We start from the raw sequence: 22,709 nt of genomic DNA on the forward strand, positions 1-22,709 counted from the left end.
GATGTTTGGTATGTGTTTGGCATATGTTTTGCTGATGTTTTGGTATATGTATATATATGGATGTAAATACCGCCATGAGATAAGTTATAAAGCTGGAATAAGTAATATGGTTGATCTTGTCATGTTGTCATGATGTTTTGCTTTTAAGCAGGTCTCTCATTGTAAATACTGCAACGAACTATGTTATAAAGATCCATGGGTAGTATGTTTGACTTTTAACGGTTTTGCTGAGGTCTTGGTGTGGTTTAACACCAAGGACGGTGTTCCCCAAGGGGTAGGGTTCTGTAACCGCCCTGGTGAAAAGTTCATGTAATAAAAGTTAATAATGGAAAAATAAGACCACAATTAAGGGACACATATTCCAAGCTGAATTTTAGGCAAAGATATCTTAGTGGGCATCACTGGATGTGTTTATGGCTAAGGAAATTGGCAAAGGCATAAAAAGGCGAAAAGGCATTTTTGGCACATTTATTTATGAAAATAAAGGAAAATAGGAGAAAAGTAAGGTGAAAGGTCACTCTTGGTCACTTTGATTTTTCTTGGAGCACTCTAGCTTTGGATCAAGGAAGGAAAAGCAAGCAAAGGGAAATGAAGGAAAGCAAGGATCAAGCAAGGAATAACATGATCAAGCAACTTCAACATGAATACTTGTAGGTAACATATTGCATGTGTGATTTCCTAGTTGTTTTTGACATGCATGGCTTTGCATGTTGGTGTATGGTTCTCTTGCTATCGGTGGCATGGTTTTTCCAGGTTATGACAATGGTTTTCAACCTAGCTTTTCCTTTTTCGGATGCCATGGTGTGTTGGGATGTTTATCTTGGTTTTGAGCATTGGATTTTCCGGATGGATTTTAGAATCCAGGTAGGAGGTGGTCTCAACGTTCATTCCCAAAGGCCTAGGATTCCCTTGACTGGATTTGGCAGGATACATGGTAAAGCCTGAGGGAGTAGTCTTAGTTTAGGGCCTAGTGATCTAGGTTTGGATTGCGGTAAATCCTGAGAGACTAGTCTCAGTTTAGGTCCTAGTGATCTGGGATTGGATTGTGGTAAAGCCTGAGAGACAAGGAGACAGAAAAATCCTCAAGGATTGTGATGGATTCTGAAATGCATTCCAAGTTTAGTTCGATTTTGTGATCGAAGCACTGGTTTTGGTGTGATCATGGTTTGGTGAGGGTGGAGGTGGTTTAACCTTTGGATTCCCTTGGTTATTTTTGGATTGGTTTATCCATGAGATTCCACATTCGTGCTTGGAATATGGGACAGGGGTGAATGGCAGAAAGAAAGATTTGGTTCAACCATGTCTACGGTCGGGTGGTACTTGGAAGTCTCGAACCTGGTCGGATTTTCCTATGGTTAATGAAAGCTAAGTTCTCTTGCTTTTGCACTTGTTTATATGTGGATTTAATGGCTTTTATATCTTTGTTATTTACATGGTCTTATGTTGGTTATAAGCAAGGTTAATTGAATGGTTCATTCCATGGTTACTTCATGTATTTACTTGTAATTGTTAAAATGATGGATGCAATACCTAATTGATGTTATAACAGTTCAAGGGAGAAGGTGGTGATCCTTCTTGTCATGTTTAATAAGGATTTTTTAGTCATTCATGTTCTATCTTGTATCTTAGACCTGAAGATTGCATTGATGCCAAGTGTTTGACAGAATGTTTGTCTAGGTTGGGAATGGTTAGGCCTAGTCCCGAGGTTGATTTTTGGTTTATTAGTTTTGTCATCATGTCTTTTATGGATTCTGAAAGTTACAGCAAGTTCTTGGCAAATGGCTAGAATTCTGGTTAGACAAGTGCCTTAAATTCCACGGACGTTGGCACAGGTATGCTGGGAAAAGTCCTTAGATGCTGGCTTGCAGGCCTGTGAGAGCGTCCAGAGGTAAAGAGGTCTAAAAGATCGGTGGGACCCAGGGGAAGGATGCCTGAGTGGCTGAGATGTCTCCTGGGGGTGTTGTTGAGGATGTGGAAGGTATGGTTGATGTGTTCCATCGATTCCATTTCCTTAAGGTCACCAAGGAGGTTGAATCCCTTCATAGTGGCCTCTCTCCTCACATGTTTACCCAGTTGGCCAGTTACTTGGGTAGATGTGGGAAGATGGTGGTTACAGTTACAAAGTCATTTGCTCGGGCCTATGATGGGATAGAAGAAAAAAGTGGAGATATCAGGTTGGTCCTGACAGAGTCACTTATGGCGGAAGCTACAGGATTACCAAGAAACGGGGAAAGTTGGTTTAAAAAATGGACAATCAAAGAGAAAGATTGGAAAATCTTCCTCAAAAATCCAGGTATGGACATCTCCATTTTTAAGAAAGGAATTCCAGTAACAACTTTGAAAAGTAAACAGAGAAATTTGTTGTTAACCATTCAAAAGTTTATAACTCGTGAGGGTAGGTTTGGGAATATGTTCTTCTATAATGCTTGGTTGATGATGCATTTTGTTGATGGCAACGGAATCATTTTTCCATATTACCTGCTCCGTAGTTTAAGAAAAATGGTCGTTATCCAAAGGAAAATACAGTCTATTGACACCACTCTTTTTCATCACAGGTTAGTAAAATCTTTAATTGAAGCTCATTTGAGGAGTAAAAGGGATAATTGGAGGATTTTCTGGTTCGAAATAATTTTAAAGAAGTTGAATAAGATGAGTCGAGTTCCAAGATAAGAAGAAGCCGTTGGAAATTTCTCTCAAACCCTAAGCTTTAAAACAAATAATTACTTGCACAAGAAATACCACAAGATGAGCATACATAGAAAGATTTGGATGATGAAACCCCTCTTGCAAATGTTTTAGAGAGTCTTAGAAAGAAGAAAATTGTTAGTACACATGAAGGCCCATCAAAAGAAGGAATAGAGCAAGACAAATTTAGCAAAAGAAAGTGCGCTCTCACGGTTGAAAAACCATCAAGAAGAAGTGCACTACTTATGAAATCAAACATTAAACAATATCCAGGTTTTGTTAATATAGAAGAAGAAGAAGTAGAAAGAATACCATCACCAATTGCAAGTCCAACAAGGAAGACCCCAGAAATCGACCCTGTTAAACAGGAAATCTATGACGACATAAAATATCTTGAACATAAGGTGCAAGGAAAAGTTGTTGATTTATCCTCAAATCAAGAAGAAATCGTGAGTGAAGAAGTTTAATTCAACCCTCTAGAAGAATCCAGAATTGAAAATGCTCTTAAATAGGAAATTTACGAACTAGAAGTGTTAAACAAGTTTATGAAGCAAGAACATGAAGCAATTAAGGTACAAAATGACATTCAAAGGACTCAAAATGATAATATTCTCTTACATCTTTGCCACTGGTACAAGAATAACAAGAAGTTAAAGGCTAAAAATAAACTTCTCAAAAGCAAAATCAGGAGTTTGCACTGCAGAATTTTAATGAAGAAACCAAGGATGGAAACCAGAACCAGAACCAAAAAAATAGAGAATACTAATTTAGATTTTCTTGCTCAAGCCTCAGAGGTAGCTCAGTGAGAGAGTGGGTCACAAAAATTTGAAATTTTGTGCATGAGGACATGAAATATCTTCTGTGTGGGGGAATGGTTAAGACCAAAATTGTTCCTTTTTGACACCTTCCTTAAACTCCATTCCCTCCATTTCCTTCCTTTTTGACTATAATAATCCTAATAAGGTGCTAGATTGAAAGGTTATTCGCAAAAGAAGGTACTTAATCATATTTTATTCATAGTTTCATTGTTTCCTTATTATTTGATTTAATATTTGCATAAGCTACCAAATTGCATCAATTCTGCAACTAATGATCAATTATGCAACTCACTTGAAAAATCTATAGGTTCTAAAACATCAGTTGAGGAACGAAATGTATGGATAGGTAGCTGACAACCAACATAACGATATCCACCTATCCCCATGATCCAACAAGATGATAGGGATGTTGTATGAGGAGGTCAACGTGGAAGTCAACCCAGCGGAAAAGAAACCAAATAAAAATAAGGCGAGCGAGGAGATCAATGATAAAGATGAAGTCGATATTTTTCCTCATGATTTGCTTCTCCGATAGAAAATCATGAAGAATCGATATTTCATGTCATCTTATGTTATTTTTAGAGTTCTGTCAAGTAGCATAGGCTTATAAATCTCCAAACAATTTAATGAAGGAGGTTATAAAACCTACCTCTCAGCACGATGGTGACACACAAACTGGTTATTATTTGAAATACTCTTTGCAATTATTAAAGTGAGATTTTTATTCCTCTGTGCTATGCGTTTAAATGCATGATTAATATTTTTTTATCGCTACTTACGTACAACTGACAGGAGGCCCCCATGGGAGTTGTAAGGTTTCATTTCATTTCTAGTTAATATTTCAGTTTTGTAGCACTAGATTATCATAGCTAATCTTCAGTTTTGATTTCCAGTAAATGCCTGTGACAATGAAGACGAAATTTGTAAGAGAGTTTGTTGAAGATTTATCCATAGATCTAATCATTTCATTGTGTGAAGGTTGAAGAAAATAATCAAAAGGTATCTATTATGCACATGTAAATTTTGAAGATTAGAATCATTTAATTTCGAATTGCAATTAGAAGTATAATTCTTCCAAGGCTTTATTAATGTGATTTATATTTTCTAGTGTGATATTTTATTTCTATACTTAAGATTAGTTTCATTTATGTCAATGAGGAGTAGATCTAATTTTGCTAGTGTGATATTTATTTCTGCAATTTTAGAGTAGCTTTCTTTTTTGCAAGTGTAAAGAGAATTTGGATTTGATTTTGTTATTTACTTATGCACTTCAGTTTGAGCTTTATTTCTGTCAGTGTGATATTTTCCTTTCCTGCAAGAGTGACAATTTCTTAGATAAAACATGTGCATGAAAACATCCTAATTCAATTTGAAAATTTACTCACCTAATAAAGAATTCTAGCACAACTCGTGCACATACACTTCATCAGTTTACAAGCCCTGGTCGATAATTTATGTAGTAATTTAAGCTCAATTAAATTACCAAACAGACACTATGAACCGTTAATGTGGCAGGGCCCAGAGAGAGGCGGGTCCCCGTGGCCAGGGAGTGGTGCATCTGGTGGACCAACATGATGACGAGGAGGAGATGGAGCAACATATTTTCCTTCTCCCCTAGGCATGTCAATTTGTCACCACATTTTGATTAGCTTAAAGTGCACATTTGTCAAGTGATAGTTGTAGTAGAACAACTAGCCAGGGATAGACATGATGACCACAACGAGATCATTGGATTCATGAATGATCTCCAACATAATCAATGGAAAATGTTGGATCAGATAGTCTCCCTTCACATAGGTTAAAAACAACTCTAGTAGTGTCTGTACAACTTCGAAGGGAGAATGGCCCACATAGAGTCACCTGTACATGAAGTGTTTCACTAGCTCAGGGGTGATGCTCTTGATGATCCGACTCTGGATAATATGGGTGCTTGATGGTGGAGATGGTTTGGATTATCCTTCTTAGACAACTTTGGGCCACTTGGGCTGTCAGTCTTTGGTCATCTAGTTTCCTCTTGTTATTGTCTGTGTATTTTTGTCTCTACCATTTGGCCAACAAATCCGGTAGGAGTGATGCCAATGGTGTTTGGAAGTTATGCTCCTCATGATGTAAATATTTCTTGAATTAATAGAAATCATTGACTTACAAAAAATATTAAGGACCTATATCATAATTTTATGGCAACTTTAATGACTCCCGTTAACAAACTTTCTGTCAATGTGGTGAAGAAAAAGAAAAATAGAACAACCAACCCTTGATATTACGAGAAAAAATTTACTAGAAAATCCATCAAAGATGCTTCTAATAAGTTCTTAAAGTTTGATAAGATAAGAAGATACAAAGCCCCAATTAAAAGGAGAAAAAGACACTATATTAATAGACAACAAGAAAATCCTATAAAAAATCAATCCTAGGAGACTTTAAAGGCAAATTTTGGCTCGTAAAACTAAAGAAAATAATACAATTCCCCTAAAAGAATGTAACTAACACCTCAATTATGAATCCCCTATTGTTGTGGAAAACATTACGAATGTTCATATAGAGGAAATATTTTCTCTATAAGAAAACATTTGGGTTGAGTGACTCACAAAATGGAAATCTAAGGACAACAAAGGCTACCAAGCTAAAATATTTAAAATTGGAAGGCTTATTTTTAGTTGACATATTCACAAGCTCTTCAATTTAGTAGTCAAGCTAGGCTTCCCTCAACCCTTGACTCAAGGGCTCATTGTTCTTATCTTTGAAAGTGGGGATAAAAGTAATCCCACTAATTATAGGAGCATTATGATTAGCTCCATCTGACAAGGCTTCACAGAAGTATTTTGGAAAGAAAAATAAGTATATGGCTTGAAATCCACAAAAAATAACTAAAGGAGAAGATAGATTTATGGAATAACATTTGACTGTGGACCATATTATTACATTAAGGACCATTGTGGAAGAGTGCCACAATGATAAAATCAATCTTCTTCATCGTTTCATTGATTTTATAAAAGATTTTAACATTATGCCAATACTAACTTTTAAATAGGTTATAAGAGCTAAAAGTTTCTTTATGAGTTGAGAGATGCGACTGTAAAGCTATATGAAAGCGTCATTTCCAAGCTTAAGAACATTGAAGAGTGGTTGAAAGAAATTAATTGTAATATAGGATTCAAGCAAGGTTGTCCCATGTCCCCTACTATCTTTGGTATTCACATTGATAAGTTAGAATGTTGATTGGAAGAAGCTAGTTGTACTGGACCAACTTTCACTGATATAGTCATCATCCTTCTTCTTTATGCTAATTATATTGTTCTTATGGCATATAATTCCTATGACCTTAATAATCATCTAAAAATCCTCAAGGAAATATAATCTGGAATGGGTATGACTATGAATACAAATAAAACAAAAGCTATGATAATAAAATCCCATAAGATCACTTATGAGACTTTCATATATGACAATAGTTGTTTGGAGGAAGTGCCTTCATACAAATATCTTGGAATTGATATTCATCATAAACTCAATTGGAACTTAGTTTTGAAAAAAGGATAAATGGAAGGTGGAAAACTTATTATGTCTTGGGTACAACTGTAAATTAGCAGACCTTCAATTGTTGGATAAGAAAAAATTCATATTTGATACTCTCATTGCTCATGTTATATTATATGAATGTGAAGCCTAGAGATATAGTATCTCTAGGAAATTTTGGAGAAGGATGTCATCTTGTAGGATACTAACAATATTAAAATATTATTACATCTAAAATTAAATTTGTTGTGTAATAACAAGTTAGAAAATAAAAGGAAGCTAAGGTACTATAAGGACATGGTCAACCCTAATTAAGAAAATCAAAAGTGTCTTTCAGTTCTGATTAGCATAAAGAAGAAAATCAACATCACTAAAATATGAACCAACTCCTATGAACTACATAGCAAAATTGGGTGTTGGACAATTCCCAAAACATCATGGATGCAAGAACTTTTCATCTTTGTGACACTAAGAGGGTTGAAGATGAAAAACACTTTCTCTGAGGAGTACATTGTGTACCCCTAGATTAGAATTTAATTTCAAAATATCTGTTACAATATTGACATTCCTAACTTCCTAAGCCATCAAAATTGTGGTAATCTTGGAATACTTCCCTTGTTGCTTTTTATACTTGCTGAAGGCAGGTTATATTGTTTTTTATTTTGGTCAAAAGGCTTTTAATTTCAATTAGTTTTGAAATTTGTAAACAGATTCTATGAAGTTTATTAAAGTTTTGGAAAAAAAAAATATTAAACTGAATATATATATATATATATATATATATATATATATATATATATATATTAAATGTAAATTGTTTTTTTCTAATTGGTTAATAACTATTTGTAAGTGGCTTTAAATTGAATTGCCACTTACAAAAATTATATTAAAAAATAAAAATCTAAAAAAAGTTTCTATTTGTCAAGTGTCATAATAGTTTAGGCTTTGTTACAATGCAATGGGCTAGTAACATGGCTTATCAATACCATGACTTATCATACCTGCATGCCCAAAAACCATAACTCATTTCAAAATCAAAATATTTTCTTTTAATTTAATTTTATAACATTTTTTAAATTAAAACTTAATACTTACAATATAACAAGATTCTTCTCTTTTTTTTTTAACACGGTCGGGTACTGATATATTAAAAAAGCTTCAGAAGAGGGACAAGTCCCATTACAAATGCTTGAGGTAGCTTAGTGGAATTGGTACAAAATGGGCGCGCAGTCCCGTGATCCAATTCACTGTTCTTGTTTTTTAAAATTTGAAAGACATAACGGCTATATTGCCGTAAGAACTAACCTAGGAGCAAACAGTATTTACAATGCATATGGGTTTATCACCAGAACTGGTTGACCGAGTCATCTGGGGGCTGTTCTTTTTTATCGTTGTTCTTGGTGGATGCTTCCCCTTGCATGCTTTGATTCAGCGATCTTATGTGACTGATTGCTTCTTCCAAGTGACTGCATTTCTCTTTGAGGCCTTCGATTTCCGCCTTCTGTTTTTCAAGTTTTTTCTTCTTTGATTTGTTCTCTGCCTGGACTTCTGCTTTGAGTTCATTGAAATGCTTTATGAAACGGGCTATCATGAAGCAGTGCGCTTTGCAGAGGGTGCAACTGCTATTGGTAACAACACGGTCCAATGGGTTTTCTGACATTGTTGAAGTGTCTTGGATTTGCTTGATGATCTTGATTCGGAACTTGATCAGCTTACTCCAGAAGGGAGAATGATGGATAGCAGAGGTTTTGAGAGATGAAGACAGTCGGGTCAGAATATTGGTGACAGAGGAGCAGTTCAGGAAGGAGAAAGTAAGAAACAGAGCTCCAGAGATTTGGATGGGCGGGAAGCAATTAGTCACAGAGACTGGGAGGAGGCTACTTCGGGTGATCTGAGAAGGAAAAGATACAGAGGAGAAAGCGAGGGATGCGGGGGGATGAAAACAGAGAGGAGATGGGACAATCCGCAGCGAATCGGAAGCCAACAAAGTCGGATGAGGCTGATTCACAGCGACAAACCAAGAGTTAGTGGAAAAAAAGAAAATACAGTCCCAGCAAGTGGAAGCAATACCTCTCAAAGTTGTCGAAGAGGAGCAACAGCAACTGATACGCACAGCAGACGGCCTGAAACGGGAACGACATGAACTCGAGCCTTTGCCAATCAAACAAAGCACTCCAACCACGCAGACGATGAGATGCTGGCTGGACCATCGCACCCGGGCTGCTTATAAATCCGCTCTTTCACCAGAGCCTCAAAAGGCGGATCAACCTGCTCTGAGTTGCACCTGTCCCAAACGTCAATTCGAATTTTTCTTGGGCCGTCTCTGTGGATATCGAAATGACTTTTGCCTAAAATTTGAGTGTCCTTCCCACGAGACTCTTCCAGCTCCGTCATCCAATGCAGATTTTCCCTATGCCTGGAGATATTCCTGACTGTTCTAAAGATATGATATAGGATAATGTCAGTGCTGAGGAAATCGGACATCCTGCTGCTTTGTCTGAGGGGAGAAGTAGTCTTTTTGCTGAGTTGACTGATGGAACACTGAGTCACATGCCCGACCACGAGGAGGGATGACTTATGGAATTGATTTTTCATATGTATTGTTATTCTCTTGAACCTGCCCAATTGGTCTGTTTGCTGCATTATTGGCTAGAGAGTCGGCCTTAGTGTTGAAATTTCTCATGACATGTTTATATTGGATGATCCCCAACTGTTTTGTGTTTTCCACGATCCTTTGCTTGATTCTATTGAGGGCCTGGTTTTTGAAATCACCCCCTGATTCCATGGCTGCGATTATTATTGTTGAGTCGCCTATTATAACTGGATTTTTAGCTTGAAGATTTTTTAGAATGCAAGTACCTAGAAGTAGGCTATAGGCCTCTGCCTTGTTGTTAGTCATATTACCCAGTCCCCATTCGTAAGTAGTGATGGCTTTCCCCTCTTGATCAGAAATAATTCCCCCGGCTCCTGCTTTTCCGGGGTTATTTTTGGAGGCACCATCGAACTGAAGAGTAAAAGACTTTTGGTCTTGTATCCACTGTTCTATTTCATTTTGGGTTCCCCTGAGTTTCCATTTTTTATTCCTTTTTCCTGTCTTTGCTGCAACTTGTTTATTCATTGAGTAAACCAACGGGAATTTGTTGAACCATTCCTCCTCATCTTTCTGCCAGTTGGTATGATCGATTTTATACACTGAGTTGGCGCTGATCATTTCCGCAACTAGCCCCAGAGTTTTAGCCAGAATGAGTGCTGGGTTTGGCTTTTGGTTTTTGAAGATACAATTGTTCCTGGAGAGCCAAATTTGCCAGCAAAGAGCAGATGGAATGCATTTCCAAAGTCGAGTAATTATGGATTTACCTTGTTTTGCATAGGGATAGCCTTTTTCCTAGTTTCTATTTAGAGTTGTGAGCTGATCAAAGTTTTCCATAGGTAACCTCAAAGGACTAATAATTTGTCGCCAACAGAGCTGGACAAAGGAGCATTCGAGGAATAAATGTTGACTGCTCTCCTCCCCATTGCGGCAAAGACAACACATTGAAGGACCTTGAATCCCTTTTTTCTTAAGATTTTCAGCAGTGAGAATTTTACCCTTCAAGAGGGTCCACGCGAATTTTTTTATTTTTGGGAGGCATTCATTCTTCCAAACTGCTGACCGAAGGTTCCAGTTTTCTAGGTTGTTGCTAGATTGTAGGAGCTGATACCCAGCTTTCACTGTAAACTTCCCTCCGCTTGGATCCCAAACAAAGCTGTCTTGAGAGGTTTTATTTGTTGGGGCAGCTCCAATCAGCGTTATTTTCAAATCTGCCCACTGATTTTTTAAATGATTTGGGAGAGGAAGGTCCTTCCAGGCAGACCAACAATTTTGATCCCAGACCGAGATGTCATGTAGGGTATTAAGGCTTTTTGCCTCCATCCAATTTTTCAGGGGTCTGTACTGCTGATAATGGCTTTGTGGCTCCGAACCCATTATTCTATCTGTCCAAAGATTTATATCTTTTCCATTTCCAGGGATCTTTGAAATATGATTTTTGATTTGGGGAATGACCTTTTTGATGAGTCTCCATGCTTGAGTGCATGGTCTTTCCGCAATCAGATCAGTGAGAATCTTGGAGTGCTGCCCATTAAGGTATTTCTTTAGAAGTGCCTCGACCCACCAGCTGCCTTTTTCCATTAGCAATCTCCACACAAGTTTAAAGCCCATCGCTTTATTTGTTAAACTTGGAATCTTGATAGATATGCCTCCTTTTTCGAAGGGAAGGATCACCTGTTCCCATCGAACCAGACTGAATTTTTTTGTGTCTTGTTTCCCTCCTTGCTAGAGAAAGCCTCTCGTAATTAGCTCCATTTGTTTATGGATGCTAGCTGGGGCCAAAGTGACAACATACTGATAAATAGGAAGGGCTGAAAGGAGAGCTTTAATGAGGATGGTCCTGCCCGCTAGATTTAACCACATCAGCCCCCAGCTTTGAAGATTCCCTCTCATTTTTTCTATCTGCTTGTTCCAAGTCTCGACTTGACCACTTCCTTTGCCAGAGGAAGACCAAGATAGGAAAAATGGTTCCAGTTCCTTTGGACCGGGATATCCATGATTTGTGAGATTCTTTGCATTACTTGTAGCGAGACATTCCAAGTATATATTCTGCACTTCTTATTGTTAAGCAGTCCCCCTGAGACAGCCAGGAAGGTGTCAAGAATTCTCTTAAATCTCCTAGCTATTAAGCTTGAGGCTCCTCCAATTAGGAGAGTATCATCAACAAAGAGTGAATGATTGATTTCTTTTATTCCTCTCGCTATGCTGATGCCTGTTATCTCCCTTTGTTTCCTTTGGTTTTCTAGATGTATGCTTAAAGTTTCCGCCATGATGATGAAAAGGAAGGGGGAGAGAGGGCAACCTTGTCTCAGTCCTCTGGAACTTCGAAAGTAGCGGCTAGGCCTTCCATTGATCAAGGGTGCTGTCCAAGGATTTGAAATGCATTCCATAATGATGTTGATGAATTTGTTAGAGATTCCAAACTTCTGAAGTACAGCTACTAGGAATTGATGGCTGACCCTGTCAAAGGCATTTTCCATGTCAAGTTTAATGACCATGCCTTTTTCTTTTCTTTGTAAACTGTTGTGGATGGCTTCTTGCACCAAAATAACATTATCCGTTATTTGTCTTTTTGGGACAAATCCTCCTTGATTCTCTGAGATGAGTGTGGGCAAGAGCTTTTTCAGCCTATTTGCCAAGATTTTTGTGACAATTTTATAAGATACATTACAGAGAGAGATGGGTCTGAAACGATCAAAAGAGAGGGGGTTTGGTTCCTTGGGGATGAGCGCCAAATGGGAAGTTTTTGTATTTTCTCCCATCTTGGTTTTTTTGAAAACATTTTTAACCATCCTGATAAGATCTTTCTTTATTATGTCCCAATGAGTCCTGTAAAAAGCAATTGTGAAGCCATCTGGCCCGGGAGCCTTGTCCGGCTGCATGCTCCATGCGGCTTCTCTAATTTCTTCCTCAGAGACATCCTGTTCCAACTCGCTGTTTTGCTGCCCACTGATTTTACATTCCAATGGAAGGAGAAAATCCACGCTGTCCATAGGCTGAGTATCAACTGTTAAGAGGGATTTGAAATGGTTGTGGGCTGCTTCTTTGATTTCCTCTTGCTCTCTTACTTCTTTCCCCTCAGCAGTGATTTTGTCTATTTGATTGCCAGCTCTTCTGAGCTTGAGATTGTTATGGAAGAAAGATGTATTTTTGTCTCCCGCTTTGAGCCAGAGGCACCTCGATTTTTGTCTCAGCTCCTCCTCCTCTGTTCTGTTCTGCCTGTATAATTCCATGAAGATTTCTTTTTCCTGGATTTGCTCTTCCTCTGATGTTTGCTGGCTTTCCTTTTCCTGGTTCCATTTTTCCAATTTTCTATGCAGCTCGATTTTTTTTATTTTTCTCTATTATTGCATTCTCTTTTGCCCAGTTTTTGATTACTGTTCTTAAGAATTTTAATTTGGATTCCCAAACAAAGTGGGGGGATCCAATGACTTCCATCTCCCAACTGTCTTTGATGATCTTGCGGAAGTCCTCCTTGCTGTCCCAATTTTTATTATATTTGAATGGGATTGGTCCAAAATTTCCTATTCTATCAAGAATCAAAACCACTGGTTTGTGATCTGAAGCTGTGGCATGGACGATCTTGCTTTTTATGGATGAGAATCCTGCTGCTATGCTTTCATGGATTAAGATCCTGTCAAGTCTTTCTTTGATATTATGAGTTCCTGCTCTTTTGTTGCTCCATGTAAATTTTCCATTACATGGCGGTATATCAATGAGTTTATGGGCTTCTATTATTTCTTCCAAAGTAGCTCTTGATGGGTCAGCGAAATATTTTCCTCCCATCTTTTCTTCAATGTTTCTTATTAAATTCAAATCACCTCCCAATACTGTCTTACTTCTTTGGCATTCCTGCATCTCTGATTTGACAGAATCCCAACAGTAGGCTTTGTCCCTGTAGTGATTTGGAGCATAAATGTTTAACACAGTGAATTCTTCATTTGTGATTTTGTTTTTGAAATCAGTTTTGACCCACCAGTTGTTTGATTTTTGACTGATGAGTTCCCATTTCTTCTTGTTCCACAATGTGCCTATTCCTCCTGAGGCACCCAATGAGTCTGTCGCTGTTCCTTCAAAGCTTTTATGTTTTTTTATGAATTTTTGAAAGTCTTGGTTGGACATTTTGGTCTCTTGGATCAAAAAGATATCTGGCTGTTCTTGACTGATGATATCCCGGGCTACATTGGTTTTTAGAGAGGAGCCCAAGCCCCTGCTATTCCAAGAGACCAAAATCATTACTTATTTGTTTTTTGATGGGCCCCGCTCTTCTCCTTTATCTTTTCCCCGCTTCCTCTTTGCTTGGCCAAAAAAGAGTCCATCGGTTGTTGGGTGCCTGTGGCCATTTCTTTGGCTGCTGTTTCATCTCTTATTTCTTTATTCGATTTCCTGCCTGCTTTTTTTGGTTGCTCTGAGTTGTTGCTTGCTTCTTTGACTTTGTTTCTTGTAAGTATACGGTCTATGGTGGGAGGGGGTGAAGGAGGGTTCTGAGAAGGAGAGTGAATGACTGCTAGAGCATTGTCTTGGGAAGGAGAATGGGGGGATGAAGGATCTTCTTCTTCCAGGGATTCGAAAGGGTTTGATGATGAGGGTATTGGCTGGGTCAAGATGGGAGGGGGAGAGTAGGTTGCAACCTGGTTTTCTGGGAGTTGCTTTGGTTTTGGGCCTGGTTGCTTGGGGTTTGTTTTTTTTTTTTTTTTTTAAACTTGTTCCCATGTGTCTTCACTGGCTTCAGCATTTTCATTCATTTCAGTTTCTTTTAGTTTACTACACCTATTAGCAAAATGACCATATTCATGGCATACCTTACATTTGAACGGGATTTGTTCGTAGTCCAGCTATTGAATATGGGTCCATTGGTCCACTTTGATCTTGATTGCTTCCGGGAGGCCCTTCCCTAAGTCGACTTCAACACAGATCCTTGCGCAAGCGTGCATGTTGTCCTTTGGTTCGCATCTGTCAATGTATTTTCCGACAGCATTCCCTATGGCTTTAACCGATTCATCTCCCCAACAGTGAAGAGGGAGGTGAGGCAAACGAACCCAAACCGGGACTGCATTAGGTATATCCATTTCTGGGTCGAAGTCAGGTGACCATCTGTTCAGGTAGAGGCCTCTCGAGTCCATGAAGTAGGGGCCATTTCTGAAGATGAGATTCCGGTCTTCTTTGGTTTCGAAGAGGAATGTATAGTAACCTCTTCCACATAATCTTATTGCGATTTTTCCTTGAATGTTCGCATTCCAGTTGCGCTCCACCCATTTCTGAACAGCTCTGGGAGAAGGCCACAGACCAGTAAATTGGCCAACCAAACCTCTCTCAGCTAGAGAGATCGTTGCTTTCCTTGGAAGACAAGGAGGAAGAGAGATTTCTGGAATATCAGCCAGTTTTTTAACGAACTTTGAAGTTGTGGGTTTGTTTCGAGTGGTACCATTTTCAGAGATTAAAGAAGCAAAAATCACTGCCTGTTCTTCATTGTCTTGCATCTGGGAGGAGTCGATCCCAGCCATGAGAGCTAGGGAGCCGAAAAGGAGCCAGCAGCAGCACTGGCTGGAGGAGGGAGGCAGAGCTCGATTGCGGGGATGCCAGGAACGAAGACAGAGAGCCCAGCAGCGGGGGCTGCCAGGCAGAAGGCCTGCAGAGAGCCGCAGGAGCCGAGGATGGGCAGGTGCGCGGGAGCGGGTGCGTGGAAGCTTTTTTAAGGGTCTATAACAAGATTCTTAGCCATGGATATTTAACCCCATTTTACCATGGATATTATTAACTTGTAAATAGACTTTGTTACAGTACCATGGCTTATTAACACCACTTGCCCAAAAACGATACAAAATTGAGCAGAAATTGCCATGATTTACATAATAATTAGAAACAAAAAGACCAGATAGCCTTAAAAACATAGAGAATCAATAAGCACCCAACAATTATCACATACTAATGTGGAAAATCATGTGCATGAATAGAACTTGCAGCAGCAGGAGGTCCTGGGTCACGGTGGGTATGGAATTCCACATGAGCAAGGTGTGCCTCCATCTCAGCAAGTCTGTCATTAGTGTGCCTCTGGCTCCTTTGCAGAGATTCCAGATACTCAAGGATGTCCCACTAGTTTTGTTTCAAGTCATTCATAAATACAATAACTTCATTACGATCATCATGTCTCTGCTACCTCATTCCCTCCAAGGTCGCCATTATCCTTCTCATTTGCATATCAAGAGACTCCATGCTAAGGTGGAAGGTCTACATGTTCTAATGGCTGGACCCAATCTTGGGCCAATTCCTCCACCAACTTAGTGTCCGCATCACCCTCATCCTCAATTACGTCTGCTAGTTCATCCCTGCCTGTTGGCTAGTTGCGAGGCTGCATTCCTCTCCGGACCCAACCTCGTTGTTTAAACATCTCCCAATTGGAAATAGAGCACCAAAAATGGAACTTGAATACAACACAAACACATTACCCGCTCCAATAAACCTTGAGGTCCCATCCCACATGCACAAGGATTGTCCCACTTCTAAACTCAAGTGTCCAAACTCCACACTCAAATTCATAACACTGCTCACACCCTTCTGGGGCACTAAAGCAACATACAACCAAAGGATAGCCCAAGAGAACCACTATGGTAAGTCAAGCTCTAATTGCCTATCTCTCGGCACTTACGACTCCAGCGCCTAAAGTGCCCGAGCTTAAATTCTTTCCACTAGGAGGCGCCACATCGATACAGGAGAATGAAACTGCATAAGTAACACTCTACGACACTAAGACAAAGAACAAACTCTTCCAAACCAAATTCCAAAATAAAAAACGTACTAGAGTGCCGCCAGGCTTGCTGAAAACAGGTTGTCGATTAGGTTCCTTCGACTTGACTAGCACCACAACACCACTTGTCAGCACGAAGCGAATGAACTACAGATTGTTGCCAATCCTCTCCCTAATATCCCACACGATGTGAAAGGGATTCCAAGACAACACTCTCTGTAGCTCTCCCCACCCAACAACCATGACAAAGGCACAATTTACTGGTCAAACGAGCATGCACAGGTTGGCGGCCTGTGCATACTCAACATCAATTATGCCACCTCTACTATCGCCCATACCAAAGGAACACAAGTAGAGAAAACCAAACGTCATCTAGGATTTATACCTCACTTCGGCCTTCTTGAGGCTTCGATGCCCCCGACGCTAGTTGTCATGTCCGTTCTTCATAATTATTGCACGTGTCAACAACATGGTCCCTTGCACCCCAAACCCGACTGTTTGTACTTTGTTCACCCACCCCTACGAGAGTTTATTATGTTAAATTTTTATATTATTTTTAATATTATATTAAAGTATGTTTCATATATATATATATATATATATATATATATATATAAAATTACTATTATTTAAAATTATCAATTACTTTTTGCATAAGCAAGAATACTACATATTGCACTTGTCAGTATAGAAACAAGATTCTAAAGGAATATATATAATATTTACATTAATATTTACCTTTTTAAATTTCAATAGACCAATTATAGTCTAAATGAATGTTAATCATCATCACCATCACATAATCAAACATTTTTCTTAAATTATCTTTTTAAATGAATAAAATATTTTTTTACAATATTAATAGATGTAATTTATTGCTATTTAAAATAATACAAAAATGTTGCCATTATTTTTGTTTAAATCTACAAAGATTATTTTAAATTGAAAGAATGTAAATATCATTTTTACATATTACAAATTCAATCAGTTTTGATATTAGCTATTTAAAATAATACAAAAATGTTGCCATTATTTTTGTTTAAATCTACAAAGATTATTTTAAATTGAAAGAATGTAAATATCATTTTTACATATTACAAATTCAAATTAGATTAAAATATTAAAGATGATAAATCAGTTTTGATATTAGCTAGTCAAGATGCTAGTCAAGATCCATCTTAACTCTCTCAAGTGTTGAAAGGGATCAAATATCTCAATGTGTAAACCTCTTTTTTGCATCTCGAGAGATTTGATAGATTCAAGGTTAAGATGGATCTAGTTTGGTTTATATATATATATATATATATATTAATATGATTTTTATTTTCATGTAATTTCACATGAGTCAATATGGTTTGATTAATAATTATATTTATATTTTTATTCATTCATCTTAACTATGGATCTACCAAGCGTCTAGAAGGATCAAATTGATAGAAAAAAAATAACGAAGAATTTTTTATTTTAACATAGGGTTATTTTTTATTTTATTTTACATAAGACAACATCTCTTACACACGAGGTTAGAGAGGGTCTCTCGACACAATTAAATTAATTAATTTTTTTATAAACTATTTTGATTGTGAAATGAGATATGGTTTTTGGGCACGTGGTATTAATGAGCCATGGTATTAACCCATGGTATTGTAAAAAAGCCTACCACAAGTTAATAATATCCATGGTATTGACCCATGGTATTGTAACAAAGACTACTACAAATTAAGAATATCCATGGTAAAGTGGGGGTGAATATCTACGGTTAAAAATCTTGTTATATTGTAAGTATTAAGTTTTTATGTGCTTATTCATGAAATTTAAATAGAGTTACAAAATTATTATTTTAATTTACATGGTAAAATAAATCTTAATTTATAACTACTATTTATATTTTAATGTAATAGAGGATTTAAATATATCTCAAAAATAATTATAATATTTTTGCTTTTAGATCTAATTAAAAAATGTTATAAAATTAAATTCAAATAAAATATTTTGATTGTGAAATGAGAGATGGTTTTTTTGCATGTGGTATTAATGAGCCATGGTATTGTAGCAAAGCCTATTTACAAGTTAATAATATCTATAGTAAAGTGGACACAAATATCCATGCTTAAAAATATTGTTATATTGTAAGTATTAAAGTTTTTATTTGCTTATTAATTAAATTTAAATATTGTTACGGAATCATTATTAGTCCCACCAGACTAACAATAGATTTTCCTGTTAACTACTATTAGTTTAATATTGACCAATCCAAGTTATAATGTTTAATCTCGAAAAACAATTTTATTTTTTTTCAATATTATTGATTTTTTTTTCAAACATTTGATTGGACCACAATTTTGAAGGTCTTTTGTGCCATGTGGATAACTGCCTCATATTTTTTTGCCATAATTTATTGATGTAGTTGAAATATTTATGCCATGATTTCTAAATATTTGATTGTTAAGTTTCATAGGATAACTAAGTAAAATTAAAATCCTTGAAAGTAGCTCATACTCATGTAAATAACCTATTTACCATCAGTTGTTGACCACCATAATTTAAGTAATTATTTGCATAAAAAATAAATAGGAACAAGATGGAAAGTGTAATATGCAATGTTGCTGCTTAGTATTGCCTCTTATGCAACAACTAATTGATATATATATATATATATATATATATATATATATATATATATATATATAAGTTGTCTTTAATTGCAACTTCAGAATCCTACGGAAAAATTTATGGTTAAATATTGATTTGTGTGTTTTAAACTGGTTTTTTTACTGCATATATAGATTAAGGATCATGAAAAACCCCCGAGGCACTTGGATTGTTCAAAGTTCACCCATCAAACTTGTGATTTCAATGAACCCTTGCTGAGGGACTTCGATTGTGCAAAGTTCAACCATCGAACTTGTGATTTCAATGAACCCTTTCCAAATTCTAGACAAATTAGATCAGAATTCGATTGTGCAAAGTTCAACCATCGAACTTGTGATTTCAATGAACCCTTTCCAAATTCTAGACAAATTAGATCAGAAGACAAACTGAAAAACTTTTCAAAAGTTGCACTTAAAGACGACTCGTGTATCTATATCTATATATATATATATATATATATATTAAACATACTTTAATATAATATTATAAAATATTATAAAAGTTTAAAACAATAAGATTATGCTTCTGTGATCCATACCTCGGATATGAGAAATCTTAGAAGAATTTATTAAAATGTTATAAAATATTTTAATTAAAATAAAATATTTATAAAATACTTTGATTTTGAAATGAGTTATGGTTTTTGGGAAATTGGTATTGATAAGCCATGCTACTGACCCAGTGTTGTAACAAAGACTATTTACAAGTTAATAATATACTTGGTAAAATGGGGGTAAATATCCATGGTTAAGAATCTTATTATATTATAAGTATTAAGTTTTAATTTAAAAAATGTTATAAAATTAAATTAAATTAAATTAAAATTAAAATAAAATATCTTGATTAGAAAAAAGTTATGTAAATATCCATGGTTAAGAATCTTATTATATTATAAGTATTAAGTTTTAATTTAAAAAATGTTATAAAATTAAATTAAATTAAATTAAAATAAAAATAAAATATCTTGATTAGAAAAAAATTATGGGTTTTGGGCATGTGGTATTGATAAGCTATGGTATTGTAACAAAGCCTAAATTATTGCGAATATAAACTTATTTTTTATTTTTAATATAATTTTTATATCTAACAATTCAATTTGAAACCACATAAAAGTAGTCATCAACCATATATATATATTTTAATTTTCAAAATATTCAATTCAATATTTATTTTTTTCAAAACTTTAATAAACTTAGAATCGACTTAAAATTTCAAAACTAATTTAAAGTCAAAGCTTTTTGACCAAAGTAAAAATCAATATAACTTGCTTTTGGAAGGTTTAATAAATATATCATTATTTATATTTTTTTCAATGCTTTAACATGTAGGAGTAAAAATATAAATGTGCAAACTTAATAATGGTTACTACCCACCAAAAATTTATGCAAGTCCTTATCCCTTAGTAAGCAATTAAAAGATGAAAACTTTTTATCTTTGAATATAAACAATTTTGTTTATTTTATATTTTAAAACAACATGACAAACAAAAGAAGTTCCCCCCAATCAAATAAATTCAACACATATACTATGTGGCTTGTTGAGGCAGTTATGATCAACATCCCTCGCCTTATAATTTTATAATCTTAACGGTTGCCCTAATCGTTTGGATGCGATTTTCCTTTTGGTTTTGTCCTTTTGTTTCTGACTATTGAATTGCAGTTACTGCCATTATCACTGCAAAAATATCATATTCTTCATTGATATTAAGTATTGATATGAGTATGCCATTATGGGTTTTTGAGTTTTCCTCTAAAAAAGTCTTATAAAAATCTTAGGTTCTTTCATTCATCGTGAAATATATGTACAAAGTATTTTATAACATTTCTTGTGTTGTTTTAATTTGTCATTCTTTCTTTGTATCACAACAAGTTTTCAAATCTTTTATTCCTTCATATATAGTTTAGGGTTGTTTTGGTTCTATAATTTGTTTGATATTTTCAGTGGCAAGCAACATTTTATCATAGTTTTTCTTTCTATAAGCAACTTGGTACTTTGTGAATTGCAGTCTTATGTGTTGTGACTTCAAGAGATCTGGAATATTGCAACAACTATATATCTTGTAATTCTATAATGCTCTACAAAAGAATTTTGATAGTTACTTAGGATGTTGAATAGATGTTTTAGCTATCCTAGTAGAAGATAGAAGAATTTAGGGTTTGATATTGCCTTGTATGCATATATCATAACATGCTCCTATGGATAATATGAAGATAACTTTTATTAGAAGGCAAATACTTTTCATTTTCTTCATTGGTACCCACACTTTTTCATCTGTTACATCTGTGACATCTTTGATAGATTTAAAAATATTTTTCTTAACTTTTTTAACAAACATTGAACACAACTATTAAATATTAGGTTCCAAATGATTTGATGCCATGGCTATTTACAAGAATTTTCTCCATCTCAATATATTCCATTCCAAATTAATTGATGCAATGGATACTTGAGCTTTTACAAGAGTAAATATTGTTACAATATGATTACAATGGGTTTGAATCCTTATGTTTAGGTGGTGCAGATTAAAATGCGGTGTAGACTCAACTACAAATGAGTATGTATACTAAGTTTTTTATACACACCGTTATTACACTCCTTAGTTGAAACTACTCTTTCTTTTAAAATAAAGAATTACCAAGGCAAATAATACTAGAACATGAAAGCAATTTATTTTGCATGAAAGCTCAAGTTGCACAACCATGAAGTCAATCTAAGCATCCTTGGGAGATATATATTCCTGAAATAAATGGGGCAGCTAGATTTAAAAACAATAACCATTCAGTTAACAAATCACTATTTGCAAAAATAACCCTGAATGAAAATAAAATATAAATTAGCAAAAACCATGACTAGTATTCATTTTTGTATTGACATTTTGAAAAAGCTATAATAGAGCAAGGGCAAAAATTTACCCTAAATATAATTTTTCCTATTTTAGTGCCCATAAGGACATTAACTTTTGTCTCACAACCTTCTTATCCAATCATGGGAAACAATAGGGCAGACAATGGTTCACGTCTTTTGTCGAATTGTGGCATGGAGATGGCCAGTGCTATTGATCAAAATGATCCTAGCTTGATCCTCCTAAGACCGAGTTAACCAGATTACACTTTCTCATATTTATATTTACCATTTTTATCTCCAGACTCTTATGGTCATCCCTAATTGATATCATCCTTCTGTTGCCATGATTTTTAAATATTTTTGCAATGATTTTTCATTGTTAAGATTCATAGGAAAACCACCTAAAATTAAAATCCTTGAAAATAACTCATACTCAAGTAAATAACCTATTTACCATTAATTACTATCCACCATAATTTAAGCAAATATTTGCATAAAAAATGAATAAGAACAAGATGGAAATAAATATATCTGTGGGGATTTACTATCTACAATTATTTATGTTTTTTCAACGCTTTAACATGTAGGAGTAAAAGTGTAAATGTGCAAGCTTATTAGTAGTTACTACCCACCAATAATTTATGCAAGTCCTCATCCCATAGTAGGCAATTAAATTTTCCATTTCATATATCAATTTGCAATTTTTCTAAAAGCATATCCAATTAAGTGGCAGGGACTACACTGCCTTGTAGCACTTGTTTTAATTTATAAGGTAAAATGGATCTTATCTTATAGCTACTACTTATATGTTATATATTTTAAGGTGATATGTATATTATGATTTTCTTTTATATAAAAA

The sequence above is a fragment of the Pinus tabuliformis genome, chromosome 5_1 (genome assembly GCF_031772625.1).
Source record: "Pinus tabuliformis cultivar Carrire ecotype Pingquan chromosome 5_1, CPIR1, whole genome shotgun sequence".
NCBI lineage: Eukaryota > Viridiplantae > Streptophyta > Pinopsida > Pinales > Pinaceae > Pinus > Pinus tabuliformis.